This window comes from Octopus bimaculoides, chromosome 10 (assembly GCF_046866305.1).
Source record: "Octopus bimaculoides isolate indiv1 chromosome 10, ASM4686630v1, whole genome shotgun sequence".
Lineage (NCBI taxonomy): Eukaryota > Metazoa > Mollusca > Cephalopoda > Octopoda > Octopodidae > Octopus > Octopus bimaculoides.
The window spans coordinates 46,292,800-46,308,541 of NC_142937.1; positions in this window are offsets into that span (position 1 = coordinate 46,292,800).

Sequence of the window (15,742 nt, forward strand, 5' to 3'; positions counted from 1 at the left end):
TGTCTTGCAATAAAATAGGAGTGGATCTGTTGACTAATCTAGGCTGTTTTTTTTTTGTAAGTTTCGGCATCATTTGTTCCAGTGATTGATGAGCCAGGTTTAATGAAATCAGTATGGATCACACCTGCACCAGACCACCAAACACACACCATCAGCTACTTTTGATGAATTTTGCTTTTTGGACTGTGTTTTGGTGGCTCGCCTTTGTCCAACCAGTGTGCTGAACATTTACAGTTGTTGTATTGGATCAATTTCTCATCACATGTTACAATTCGATTAAAAAATAATTCACTTTGTGACGAGAAAGTACCATAATGCAGGCTTCTAAACGTCGCTGTTTCTGATTTTCATTGAGTTCATGCGGAACCCACTTATCCAACTTTTTCACTTTACCGATTTGAACTAGGTGAGTCAATATGGTTTTCTTGCTAACACTAAAGAACAACGATAATTCACGGGCACTTTGAGATGGATCTGACTCGACGGTGGTTTTCAGTTCGTCATTATTCACCTTTGTTTCTGGTCGACCGCGTTGCTCATTTTTGAGGTCAAAGTTATCAGAACGAAATTTTGCAAACCAATTTGATACTGTCTGCTGTGTAATAACATTAGGATGAAATACCCCATTGATATTCCGAGCTGTCTGTGATGCTGTATTTCCAAGAAAGAACTCATATTTCAAAGCTGTACGAATTTCCAACTTATCCATCTCTAAACAGAAATAGCAAAAAACGATTTATAAATACTTTATAAAGCGCAAAATGAGTTAGAATAAAGAAATAAATGTGTCAGCTTTCTAACAAAAAATAAAGATTGTCAAAATATAATAATGGTGCAAAATGAGCAGCTGTCAATGTTTACCATATACCTTACTACAAATTTCATACTTGACGACCTAATACTTCTAGTAAGAGAAAAGTTTTACTTAGAATATTGCAACTAAGGATAAAATTTCAAATAAAATATTTAGAATTTGAAAATATTAGCTTTTATTCAAACTAAACATTTTATTACAAGTGATTACTTCTATTTGCTATTACTTGTTACTTCTATTAAAAATTAAAAATAACTCATTTAAAATACTTTTTGCACTTTAAAACAATTTTTAAAATTATTAATTAATAATTAGAGATTTGAAAATAGGTAATAAAAAATATTAGTAGTGCATAATTAGTTAGTACAATAAATAGAATAAAACAAAAATTCGTTATATATTACAGTAAAATCTACCTATAACAACAAATTCACACTAAAATCATTGCCTAAGCTATTGCCAAGTCTTCACATTTTTGGTCTTGAACAATGCCTATTTTTTACATAATGAATTTGCCTACCATATATACTATTCTACTTTGCATAAAAGCTATATTGGTGCTTCTAGCTCTCATTTTTTAAGTATTCTAGTGTGTTAATATTTTAACAAAATGATGGTACCTTTGTTAATTATGTTACTTTGCAAATTAAAATCAAATGATATTTAATATTCAGCTTTTATCCTTAGCTGCAATATTTTAAGTAAAAGTTTTCTTGTTCTGTACTTTACCAGATGTAATAACTTGTCCCGTACTTTTCCAGATTTATAAGCTTAAGAATATTTTTTCTCTTGCTCGCATTTTTCCATGTAATCCCTGTTTTTTCCAGGCTAAGCTATTATGCTAATTAATAATGTGTCAATTAGCGGTGTCGTTGATAATTTTTTCCTTAACTCAATGATGCCGGTGACAAATATTAAAAGTCTCCTAGAACTATATTCATAAAAAAGTATAGAACTATATTATCACCCACAAGTTTGAGAAACAAACACTCATAACTGTTTTCTTTTAGAACTTAATTGCATGAGATTGATACCATGAAATTACTCCAATTGAACTCTATCATTTAAGCTTAATTAAAATATAGTTTGTTTTTAAAGTAAAAAAGTTAATTATACTTAAATCCAACTTTTTGCCTTATATTTTTTCACGATATTTTACCTCGCAACTGTTTTGATACACATTTTTGTTGCATGGGACCAAAACTATGAAATTTTTCACGCTTTCTTCTGTCGTTGAAGCTAAGATAAATATATTTTGCTTTTAAAATAAAATAAAAAGTTATTTAGATCTTATCTTGATTGGTAGCGTTACTTACTCTCCTATAACGTTGTTACACATTTTGATGTAAACTTTTTTTCTACTGGACCAAATCTCAATTTTTTAATGCCAAAACAGTTTTCCATTTGGTTAAGAACTGAATTAGCGACAAGCTCTGAAATATGCTGCGTGTGAGTAAATTGCGGCCTTAAGAATATCATTCAACTACTACCATAGTTGAATGATATAGACAGACAGACAGACAGACAGACAGACAGATAGATAGATAGATAGATAGATAGATAGATAACGATATTATTATCATACACTACCAATTTATTTATAGTTTTTAGTGTTTTCGTTTAATTTTATTTGTCATCAGTATTATAATGGAGCGACGTTAAGTAGGATCTAGTACTGTGTGAGGTGCTGTAGTTTCGAGCTCTGAAACTTGGATGCATAACGAAGTCGTTAACCCCAAATGCATGCCTGTACCTGGTAAAATTGTATATTAATTAAGATAGATAGATAGATAGATAGATAGATAGATAGAGAGAGAGAGAGAGAGAGAGAGAGAGAGAGAGAGAGAGAGAGAGAGAGAGAGAGAGAGAGAGAGAGAGAGAGAGAGAGAGAGAGAGCACTTTGTAAGCATTAGCAGAGCAATGTTTGTGATGTGTCTGGTTCAAAGTCAAAACAAGAAACCAAAAATAGTTTGCTTGTGTTAAGTACAATAAACGAATGTAGATAAAGTGGCTTGCACTGATACGGGATAAGATATGATAAACGGCGCTTTGCTCACTATAGAAAAACTTTCCTATGAAACGATTCGAATATTTATAAAATATATCATGACTTGCTGTTTACATCTTTACATGGAAATGTACAAACCACTTGTCATTGATGGAAAGTCCCATGGCGTGTCAAATGCGTGTTTCATCACAGGACTCTTCTGGTGACATGCTATGAACTTTGAGAAAATAATTTCCTTGTAATATGTTTTAAAAACTTATCTATAAGTATTTATCTAAAACAAAAATACACGTATACATTATGTAAGCGACATTCAAAAAGTATATTAAAGAAATTAAAATTTCGACACGCCTGGCAAATATATATATATATATATATAATAAAATCCACTCACACGGTTCTTGTCGGCCCGGGGCATTGGTATAAGACATTTACTCAAGGTGCCGCTTAGTGGGACTGAACCCAGAGTCACATCGTTGAAAAAAAAACCTTCTTAACCACTCAGCTACGCTTGCCCCTATAAAAGAGTAATCGCATGCATCAGCGGGAATGAGTTACTCGAACCTGGATCGGTTGCTAGGGAGACAACCATTACACCATTGACAAAAAAGCTATATAATAATCTGCTTGTTCGTTCACCCATTATGCTTCAGTTACTAAGGGAGATGGAGTCAGTAAGAGGTGGAGTAAAAGTGAGAGAGGGGAGGAGTGTGAGTAGCGAAGAAAGAAGTGAGGAAAAGTAGAGAAAGATATATAAGGCCAAATGTATCACGTGGTTAGTTGAAGGGAAAGGCGAAGAGCGAGAGAAAAAGACGATGAGAGAAAAGAAGGAGAGAGAAGTGTTAACGACTGCTGTAAGATGGGGAGGGAAAGATAAAGAGATATGTTTAGGATACAATATTTAGCAGAGGGTAATGTTCTGGTAATGAAGTTAAAGAAAGGTAGATAGGGAGAAATTGGCAGGGGACGCAGTTACATTGAGAGAGAGAAAGAGAGAGAGAAAGAGAGAAAGAGAGAGAGAGAGAGAGAGAGAGAGAGAGAGAGAGTGAGAGCAAGGAAGAGAAAGAGAAAGATGGGCAGGGGAGAGGCAATTACATTGAGAAAGAGAGAGACAGATAGATAGATAGATAGAGAGAGAGAGAGAGAGAGAGAGAGAGAGAGAGAGAGAGAGAGAGAGAGAGATAACGTTTGTATTATCGGAGTGGAGATACATCTACAACAAGGAAATGAAATGAGCTTTGTTACTGAAAACTATAGTGGTGATGATGATGATAGGGTGATGGTGGTGGTGTGTTGATAGTGAAAAGACTTTTTTTTATTGAACTATATCTATAATATTATTTTTCTACTTGTTCGTTCACGTTTTAGTTTGTTAGAGAGGAGGAGATGGAGTGAGAGAGAGAAAGAGGGAATGTGAGAATGAGAAAGAGAGCAGATAACCAGCCGATGCATTTTGCAGTTGTAGCGTACTTCTCACTCTCTCTCTCTCTCTCTGTTATATATACATGAATACGGACTGGTTGGTATTGGCGCATTTTGTCTCCTGTTCTATTGCGCGCCAAGACGCAACCCAACCAATCGCAGCCTTCAGATAAGGTCGCGTGAGACAGTCTTTTCTGAACCCCAGTTTGAACCGACAGTATGTTATAGAAGCAAGTTTTTCACCGTCCCATATACCATGTCGGGGTCACCATTTTGTAAGGACCGTCATGTAAACAGGCCGTCATGTAAACAAAGTGTATGTGTATACAAACATGGATGTATGCGTGTGCGAGAAATACAGAGCATAGAAAAGAGTCTATAATGAAGTTAGAAGAATGTCCAGACACAAGGATGATGAATACCAGTTCGTATTCAAGGTACACAGTGGTTGAGGTGCTGTAACAAGAAGCCGAGGCCGCATAGCAGAGCCGGGGAGAGGCACACGTCGTGAGAAGTTGTGGCTTCAATGCTACTGCCGGTTACTCGTTACAGAAGGTTGTCGCAGGTTGTATTTGCTGCTTCACCATGGTGAAGCATTTCACAAACAGTGTGGAGATAGAACCTGTGCGAGCGTTGCTGGTGGTGTGTACGTAGAGAAGTTGGTATAGTTAAGAAGATGATGGTGGCGACGAAGATGGAGTTTGCCGTAAGCTGCTGGACGAAGTGTCGAAGAGTTTCCATTTGGCTGCTGTTGTGTCGTCGTTGGAACTGGCTGTGTGCTCTGTGGTCAGTCGGCTCCACCTTCTGTCTATTATTGTGTTTATTATGTCGCACTCACACACACAGACATACATGTTGACATATCAATAAAATCTTCTCTTAAACCTTCTACCGGTTGTGTCTCTCTTTTCTTTCTGGCACTTATACTCATTTATCCTCTTTTCATATTTTTATTTGTTCCGACCGTGCGATGTACTAAAGGAACCATTCCTCGTCACCTTCTGATTGCACAGACCTTACACAGTCATTCATGTGGTTAATGGAAGTGAGAGGTGAAGAGGAAGGGAGAAATGTTACAGACATGAAGAGGGGAATTACATGGTTAAACTGTTTGTTGAAGAAGTAGAGAGAAAAAGAAATATAAAGCGCTTAGCAGAGGAAATTTTAAAATCATATAAAATATTGTGACCTAGCAAAATAAACAAAAAAAAAAAAAATGCAAATCATCCTTTCTTAAATAATTTCTCTTAATCCTCTTCGTTCTGTGGAATTTCCACGGGTTTCACTACTTAAAATAAAAATAAAAACACTAACTGAATGCTTATGGATAGAAAACATTTCATCATAGTTTATTTATTCGACGAGAGTTCATTGAGAACGAAATAAAGACGACTACGTCGACGACGACGACTCAAGTTCAGTATAGAGCTAAAATGATATTTCTAAACAATAAAGAATAATATAGAATGCGGTCACCCCAAAGGAATTATGGTGATAGCTGAAGATTAATTGCTCCTTTATAATAAAATAGGTTAAAGAGAGGCATGGTGGCTGGGAGAAAGGGGTAAGCACATTCTTTGTATAAGAGATTATTGGAATTTGAAACACTATTGAGGGTTTGTGTGTTTATCATTGCATCTCGGAATTTGTGTTTATATGAATGTGTAATGGATTCGAAGAGTGTGTGTGTGTGTGTGTGTATTTTCACGTATATATACACGTGCATATACATACACACACATACACATATATACGCATTCATACATATGTGTGTGTGTGTGTGTGTATGTGTGTGGTTTTAACAGAAAAAGTTAATTCCACAAGGCCTGAATCGATTTCACATCTAGGTGATTTACTTGCATCGCTATCCCTTCTGTGCATCAGGCATTTCGTAATTATTTCCTGCTCCTATATTGCAAAAGCATATCCTTCGAAGTTAGAGCTAATATAGTATTCGTTAATCCAGGATAGACAACTCTGGGTTTTCAATGTCGCTGACGCTATCACTTTGAAGACTTCTGTAGATATATCCGTGCACAACTTTTTTGCTTGTATGTATAGAGTCTCTCTTCTAATGACCTGTTGCTGCAAAGTTGTGCAACCTCTATCTTTGGTCATCAGTCCAGGAATACTTTGTGGGAAGCTCCTTTCCAACTCTAATAATATTATCAGGCAAAAAATCAGAAATTCGGTGGGAGGGATTTGTCAATTGAATGGATCGCACTTCTTGACTGGTACTTAATTTCATCGACACTGGAAGGATAAGAGATACAGTTGAGATCGGCAAGATTTGAACTCAAAACAGCTAAAACAAATACTGCAAGGTATTATTTGTCTAATACTCTAAGAATTTTGGGTTAATGTTTACATCTTGACTCGGAAATGAAATCCCCTCCCCAAATACTGGAGTGGGTATAAAACAATGTATAGGAGACGAATATGAAAAAAAGAAAAAAATGCGCGCAGAGCAACGGGAGGGTAGGGAGAGGACGTCGGAAAATTAACAAAATCCGAGTTTTTCCCACTTAACTTTTAGAAAAATGGGGGTTTTTCTATGAAATTTTAAAGAAATACCTTTCAAACGGCATACATTACGATTATAAAGTAATTTGTGGGAAGCATCTTTTCCAAAGGGGTGGGGAGAAGACTTCGGAAAATTCATAAGATCCAAATTTTTCCCTCATAGCTGTATATATATATATATATGTATATATATATATATATATATATATATATATATATATATATATATATATATATATATATATATATATATATATATATATATATTGATAGAAAAGGTAAGACAACAAAAGAAAGAAAGAGACCTCGATATTGTGTAAATAGAGGAAATTATCTGTAAATAATATGTGACAGTTATTCGGTAGCCATGATAAAACACGTGGGTATGCGGGCGCGCATGTGTATGTATGGACTTGTGCGCTTACGCGAATACTAGGGACATTTTTACTCCCTTACCTTTACTCCCTCCCCTTACTTAGCAGTCATTCTAATAGCTCTTTTGTCTTAATAATGGTCAATCACACAGTAATTTCCCTTTGTTTAACGGTAATTTTCATAGCATTTTTTCGATGGCCAGATAACTGAAGAGATGGCGGCGTGGGTTTCCGCCCCGACATCCGAAACTCGGAGTTTTATCATGGCTACCGAATAACTGTCATATTATATATATATATATGTGTGTGTATGTGTGTGTGTGTGTGTGTATGTGTATATGTGTGTGTATATGTATCTGTATATATGTGTGTATATATGTGTGTGTATATATGTGTATATATATATATGTATATATATATGTATATATATATATGTATGCATATAATATATGTATATATATGTTTCTATCTCTCTCTTTGTATATAGATAGAGAGTGAAAGAAAGTAATAACGAGTGAATGAGAATAACGACAAAGGGTTAAAAAAGCGTAAAAATAATTGAAAATGAAGCAAAATTGAAGCCAAAACACTAAAAATTATTGAAAGTGGATAGAAATAAACATTACGTAGTGTAGTAGTACTACGCTAGGGTATCTGTAGAAAGTTGAATGTGATTTCGAAATACAACGAGGTAAAATTCGGATCTTGGGAATTTTCCGAAAGTCCTCTCCCCATCTAAAGATTTCCCCCACAAATTTCTTTATAATCGTAATGTATGCCGTTTCAAAGATATTTCTATAAAATTTCATAGAAAAAAAACCTCATTTTTCTAAACGTTAAGAGGGAAAAGCTCGGACCTTGTGAATTTTCTGAAGTCTTCTCCCCACCCTCCCGTTGCTTTGCGCGCATTTTTTTTTCATTTTCGTTTCCTACACATTGTTTTACACCCATTCCATTTTTTGTGGGGGATTTTCATTCCCGGGTCAAGATGTAAACATTAACCGAATTTGGTTAATCCAACTCTCTCACATCTATAAATAATAATTGCTTCTAACTTAAGCTCAACATTAGAAATTTAGGTGAAGGGATTGTCGTTTATGTCAAGTACCATTTTTTTTTTAGCAAACAGCTCTTCGATAATTTCCTAATGTGAATTTACATAACAAACATAGGCCATTAACAAAGATTCATTGTTGCGTAAAGTTGACTCATCAAGTTGTAAAGAAATTTCTTCGTTTTTTAAGCCACACACTGTACTTTCCACATCCTTTACCATGTTATCTATTCTTGCTGTTACTGTCCAATTACTGAGAGAAACTGAAGCTGTTGTAGTACTTTTACCTGGGCAAACCATATTATCCAAAACTTCATTTATAGCCGGAAAAAAGAAGAGTTTCGCCCAATAGCATGTAGTTTCCCTCATTTCACAATTAATTTTGAAAGTTTATAAAACAGCCAACTCCTTCTCTATTTGTCTAGTTTGTTTGGTAAACAACTCTGAGAGTAAGATGGTTTTTAAAATCAGTTTTCATTTGGCGAAAGTAGCCCTCATCTTTTCTGACTTCATCTGGATGCATTTTATAAAAATTTTGTAAATTGCTTCATTTGAGAATTTTTTTCACATATTAAACGTAGTTATTTATCGATGGAATAAATCCATATTTCAAATATTCACTCGAGTGTTGACAGCACTTTCTTTTTTTCCACTCATTCTAAATTTTTAAAAGGGTAACGAACACAACAATTGTATATAATTATATCACTAAGTAAAATATAGTTGAGATTACAATATACAAAAATAAAAAAATAAATAAAAAAAGCAAGCAAGAATGCGTGCCTATAAATACTATTCAAAACAGAAATAAGCATCAGAAATTGATTAAATATTAATTAATTATTCTTGTTCAAACATGCCTTTCGCTACGATATGTACTTATCACTAATTTTATTTGAATAACCATTACTAGGTAAAATTTAGTACGTTACCTCACGGCTCCTCTTACCGTCCCCTAAAGCCTAACGCCCCCTTCGACAATTCCAGCGCCCCCAGAGGCCCAGTATCGCACTCGTTGAGAACTTCTGCTCTAACGTTTCCGCCAACCCACCGTTCTCATTAAATTAGTTACAAGACCACTTACCACCCTCAGTATTTGACAGGCTCCTATTTCATGGCTAATCCAGCGAAAGGTGGGGGTGGAGAACGAAGGGCATATTGACCCGCGGCAGAATGTGAAGTTTGACTCTGAGGTGAAGAAATCATATTTATACTTAGTCATCCTTTCCCAAACAGCAATGTAAATAAGCAATGTCAACTTTCTCTCACCTTATATTTTTCAATTTCTCGCATTCTATCTCTCTCACTTCCCCTCTCACATACTCAAACTGTCTCTCTTTTTTTTTTCACTTTGTTTTTCTTTCTCGTTTACATACTCTCTTTCCCTTCTCACTATCTTTCTCTTTATCATATTATTTCCCTACCCCTCCCTTTTCTCTCCCGAAACTTAACAGGTTCTATTATTTCTCGTTGCAGACATATCATTATTTGACTGTGTCAATAGTTGTGTCATCTTCATTTCATCAATATTGGGGGAAAGAAAGACAGTAAGAAGGCAAAGACTAGAGAACTGAAAACGAGAAGAAAGAAAGAAAGAAAGAGGTAGAAGGAAAAGGAGAGATAATAGAGAACGAGGCATCAACGGGAGGAATAGGGAGATAACGCGAGTGAAAATGAAAGATAAGAGAAGTACTTAGAATGTGGGAGAGAGAAAGAGAGAGAGAGAGAAAATGTGTGTGTGTGTGTGTGTGTGTGTGTGTGAGAGAGAGAGAGAGAGAGAGTGTGTGTGTGTGTGTGTGTGTATGTGTGTTTGTCTTATCTAAGGAGTCAGAGGCAAGAGAGACGGGAGATAAAAAGAAAAAAAAAGAGAGAGAAAAAGACAGTGAGATAGAGACAACGCAGAGAGGGAAATATCAGGTGACATTAGAATAAAGAAACGGAAAAGGAGAAAGAGAGAGTTAATGGATTTTCATCAATGTCAGCTAACTTCAATTTCCAGTTTTCTTAGACTTATTTAAAATTCGTTATTTGTACTGTGTACAGCGAGATCTGAAACGATGATTTGCATATTTATTCTTAATACATTCCAGCAGATTCAAATGCAAATATGCTATTCGCTGTTGTATACGTCACAGAACATTTTCTCCTTTTCACGACGACAGTGTGTTAATAACACACTCAACTCAAAAGAACAGGGCAGTTTCGTCTGACGAGACACATGTCGAAACAACGGTGTCCCAGAATCCCTTGCACTAATGAGCTAGATGCGTTATGAACACACTGTCATCATAAAACGGGGAAGTTATTCTCTTGTGACGTACACAACAGCGACTAGGTAAGACAGAAGGTTTATCGGTGGAAGATTGCAAGTGCCCAGTGGCGCTTTCTGCAGGAAAAACAAATATTTGAGTTGGTACTAAAATACTTAAATGTAGTGAGCATTTTTAATTAATTAAAATTACATGACGACACTGAAGTCGCGTAGCCTAGTGGTTAGGGGCATTGCATTCTCGATTGCTAGAACGTGATTTCGTTTCCCGGACCGGACAGTGCGCTGTGTTCTTGAGCAAAACATTTAATTGGTTCAGATCACTCAGCTATAAATGAGTAACCCTACGAAGAACTAGCGTTCCGTTTTGTGGAGGTGGTGAGAATGTTGTCATCTCGGTAATTTATACACCAATGGAAAGCGGAGAAATCGGCTCATACGAGTCCTAGGACTCGAGATAATACTTATCTACTTACATCAAGATGGCGAATTGGCAGAATCGTTCGGGTGATGTAGAAAATGTCTTGTATTCTGAGTGGAAATCTTAATGAGAGCAACTTTGCCTTTCATCTTTTTGGGGATTGTTGAAATAAGATATCACTCCAATGTGATAGATTAGGGTCTTATTAGAAAGTCTCTTCTACTAATTAATGTTTATCAATGAAATTCATACCTGTAATGAGGAGAGCATGTCCCCATTATTTTATTCATTAAATTTTATTTAGTCAAACGTCGGAGCTCTCTCCCCCATTACCTGCCAAGAAATATTCCGCCCATCCAGCTTCTCCGTTCACTATACCTAGAAGGGGCGTGGAGATAGAGTCCTTAAGATAAGTACGGTAGGAGGATTTGTTTGACTAAACCCTTCAAGGCAGTGTTCAGTATGACCGCAGTCCAGTGACTAAAACAAATAAAAAGATAAAAGATTACGAATGTAATTTTCATTTATGAATTTATATTTCTTAGTAGGGGGAGACAACTCCGAAATTTAAATTGATCAAATTTAATAAAAAATAAAACGTGGGCTGTTTTTCCCCACAAGGAGTGTAATTTTAATAAATTGATATTTCTTGGCTCGTTATATTAAGTTTGTACACATTTAATAATTAGTATATGATTGGGTTAACCACACGGAAGGCACGCCCCTCAACCTCTCAAGGTTCTTTCATTGTCCTCTTTTACAAAAAAGTTATTATGCCTAGTTTTATTTGTATGAATGCCATAGTTTCTGATTTTTTCGTAACCTACATTTATCTGAATTGTTGTGTTTAGGAAAAAACCATCCTAAAGGAAAAGTAGATTTCGAAAGAGGTCACACACACACACACACACACACACACACACAAACACACGCGCGCACACACACACTACCACCCGCCAACACTATGTTCCCACATGTACATAAACAAACAAGCATATACTTGTATATACAGTGGTATATATAAACAGCATAATTGTAAAATGTATTGAAACTGGAAGTTGTTACATTCTCACAGCCAGTGTCGTATTCAAAAAGGCGAAGCATTGCAGAATCGTTAGAGCGTCGCACAAAAATGCTCGGCGGCCTTTGCTCCAGTCTTTACGTTCTGAGTTCAATCTTACTGTTGCCACTTTGGTTTTTACTGTTACTTTGGTTATTTAGTTCCCGCGAAGACCGAGTGGATTCTGAAACAGTTTGGTCCCTAGAACAAATTGGTAGTCTCTAGAAATGACAACATCATATCTCTCAAACCACGTTCTACTACCATGGGGGAAGAGTGAGGAAGGGCATATTCCATAGGGTAGTCCTAGAAACAATTCCTGTAAACAAGCCGGGGGGAGGGGGTAGAATGAAAACCTCTGATCGTAAGCATGCTGGATCAGTTCTGACCTAGGGCTAAACAACATAATGTGCGATTAATCAAACGCATGAATTAGTTGACAAAGCCATAAAATAAAGGTGTCTATTCAAAAGAAAACTGAACATACAAACACACGTGTGTGTACACATATAGATATATATTTCATATTGCTTATGGTTTAAGAATTTTCAATTTCTATTTCATATTAAAACTCTATGAAGCCATATTTCCATCTATATATTACGCTACTACTTATAGCAATAAAATAATTTTGTTATATTTGTCTTACATTACTATATAGTATATATTATTTTATTTTGTACTTGAAAACTATTTCTTATATATTGGCATCAGATTGGAGTAAAACCGTTCATAGGAAAGTGCGATTTAATTTCCGTTCTATCTTAGTGAAACCAGTGCCATATTCATTATATTTAATGAGTTGCCATCCTCGGAAAATTAATAATTGGCTAATTTTAAAATTTTAAAAGATGTAATATATCTTCGGCAATCGCAGTTGTTGTTACTGTTTTTGTTAGTCAGGCAATCACATGATACTAAGAAAAATCAGATTGCAAGTGTGCTCCTTACGGCGTTTAATAACTCTAAACATCAATTGACCCGATATTTGTAAAGACATTTGTCACTCTTTAAATATTAAAGTTAAAACTTCAGAAACACTTAAAACATTGGGAGATGGCATGGATGACAAATGGTTGTATATAGTATGATACTGTCTCTGAAACCATCAAATTTAAGAAGAAGAAGAAAAAGAGACAGGAAGAGTGGTTCAATGAGAATTCCAACACAACATGCCCCCGAATGACATACTTGACCAGAGGGACCCAAGCACCGGGCGTGAGTAATTTGGTACTGGACTTCACAGAAAGAATAAATTTTATATTTCATTTCTATTTTATTGAGTATCGCAGTGTGCAAGTGTTTTTGCATTATGTATGTATTATATATTATACACTTTATTGTACGTTGTTATGTGCATGATTCCTTTGTCCGTGCAAGAATTGTCTTACATGAAACTGGTCTGTGGTGCGAAAAAACGTTGGGAACTGCCTAAACAACAGAGTAGCTGTAGAAATCGTGCTAAAAAAGGATTTCGTCAGTTCTTTGGAGTAAGGCTCACTCCTCACTTCCTACACTGAAAAAAAAAATATTAGTTTGAAAAACTCAAGAAATCTAGATGCATGCAGTCAGACTTGACATATACAGTTTCTATGATGCAATAAAGACACTCTACAGCCCCTGGAATTGTATCATGACACAAGAATAAATCATCAGGTGGCACCTATATTGAATGACTAAGAAATACTGGAGTGCTGATGAGAACACTTCAACCAGTTCATAAACCAGTGGATAAAGTAATTTTGTGGAGGAATTTTGTGAAATGCCCATCATCATCAACTCGGCGAGTTTAGCCAGGCTTTCAAGTATCCAAATTTTAGTTCTTCTAATTCACGCTTTATTGTACACTTGACTACGAAGTTCTTCCCCACCCAACTTATTCTCCAGACCTTTCTCCTACCGACTACCATTTTTTCAAGCACCTTCATGGTTTCCTGCGAGAGAAGGAGTTCAAAAATAAAACTGATGCTGAAAATGCGTTCAAAGAGTTCATCAGCTCCAGAACTCCAGATTTTTATGTTACAGGAATAAACAAACTTGTAACACGTTGGCAAAAATGTGTTGATTGTAATAGTACTTACTTTGATGAATAAAATTTCTGCATTGTCAAAATATATTGTGATGAATTTCATGTTTCAAAACGTTGCTTACTTTTTTACTCAGTCTGATGTATAAAATCTCTTACTGCTGTCAAAAACAGTGTATCTCTTTCTACTAAAGGCACAAGACCTGACATTTTGGGAAAGGGATTACATCGACCCCACTGCTCAATTGATACTTATTTTATCGATCCCGAACGGATGAAAGGCAAAGTCAACCTCGGTAGAATTTGAACTCTGAATGTAAAGAGTCGGAAGAAATGCCTCTAAGCATTTTGCCCGGCATGGTAACGATTCTGCTAGCTCGCTGTCGTATATAAAAAAAAATTTCTACCATAGGCACAAGGCCTGAAATTTTCGGAAAGTAGAAGTCGATTTCATCAACTCCAGTATATGACTGGTATTTATTTAATCGACTCGGAAACGACAAAAGGCAGTTGACCTCGGCGATATTCAAACTTAGAACGTAAAGCCGGAAGAAATGCTATTAAGTATTCTGTCTGGCGTGCTAATGATCCTGCCAGATCTCCACCTTAAGTTAATAAAGCATAATAATAATAAGACGCCCATAGTAGTTTATGTATTTTAGTTTAAGATCCATTTTGGTCTTTTTTTTTTTTTTCGCTCACAACAAAAGAGCAGTAATCAAGTGTAAACTGTTTACAGATATAATGACGTCTGCAGACAAACCCAATAGTTTGAAATCCATTTTAAATATTGCTTCTCAAATGTAAAGACTCTTCCGAAAATTGTAGTCTGACCTTCAGTGTTTGTTTATAGTGTAGAGGAAATTATTTTGCTTGAACAGTTTTTCCCCTTCCTTCTGACAAAAAGAGATATTTAAGGGGGCGGGAGGAGAAAAAGAACTTTTTGTGTACAATAATCGTTTTTTTTTTTTTCCTTTTTCTTTCATCTAGTAGATTACTAAACATTTTTTACTTGTTTCAGTCATGCTGGGGCGCCACCTTGAATGATTTTAGTCGAAAGAACACACACGCACACACACATTTTATATATATATATATATATATATATATATATATGAACCTCTTAAAGGAATGATTACATTCAAGAAAACACTGGTTCTATACCTCATATTTTGGGAAATAAAATTTCCCTAAATCAATAGGTATGCATTTTGCATATAATCGGTATTCAATTAATAGAAGAAAAGAAAATGGAGAGTTGAAAGTTAATAATTATTTATTAAGAAATTGATACGTCATACTCCCAACAGCTATATCAATTGTGCTCATTAAATAAATTACAAAGTTATGCGTTAAATTTGCATTTATAAGATACGAACACAATATCATCAAAGAAAAAGATATACAATGAAAGATTACATGTTGACCTCTAAGTTCATACGAGATCTGATCAATAAGTAACATACTAACGAAGCTAAAGTACACAGAGTGAAGCCGCTTGGCGAAGATTGACCTTGAACTCTGCTGTGCATGCACACTAAGTTTTAACATTCTAGCTCACTTCCGCTATTTACAGCAGTGCTTGGAAAGAAAGTGTGTAGCGTGTGATCGTCGCCTTGACCATGACAGAGAAAGTTGCGAGAAAGTTGTCTGCTCAGAGGCCTACGCAAAGCTGCAGAAAGTGTATGGAGAGGAGTGTATGAGCCGCACACAAGTGTACGAGTAGTTCAAACATTTCCAATATGGCCGAAAAGATGTCGATATTGACGAA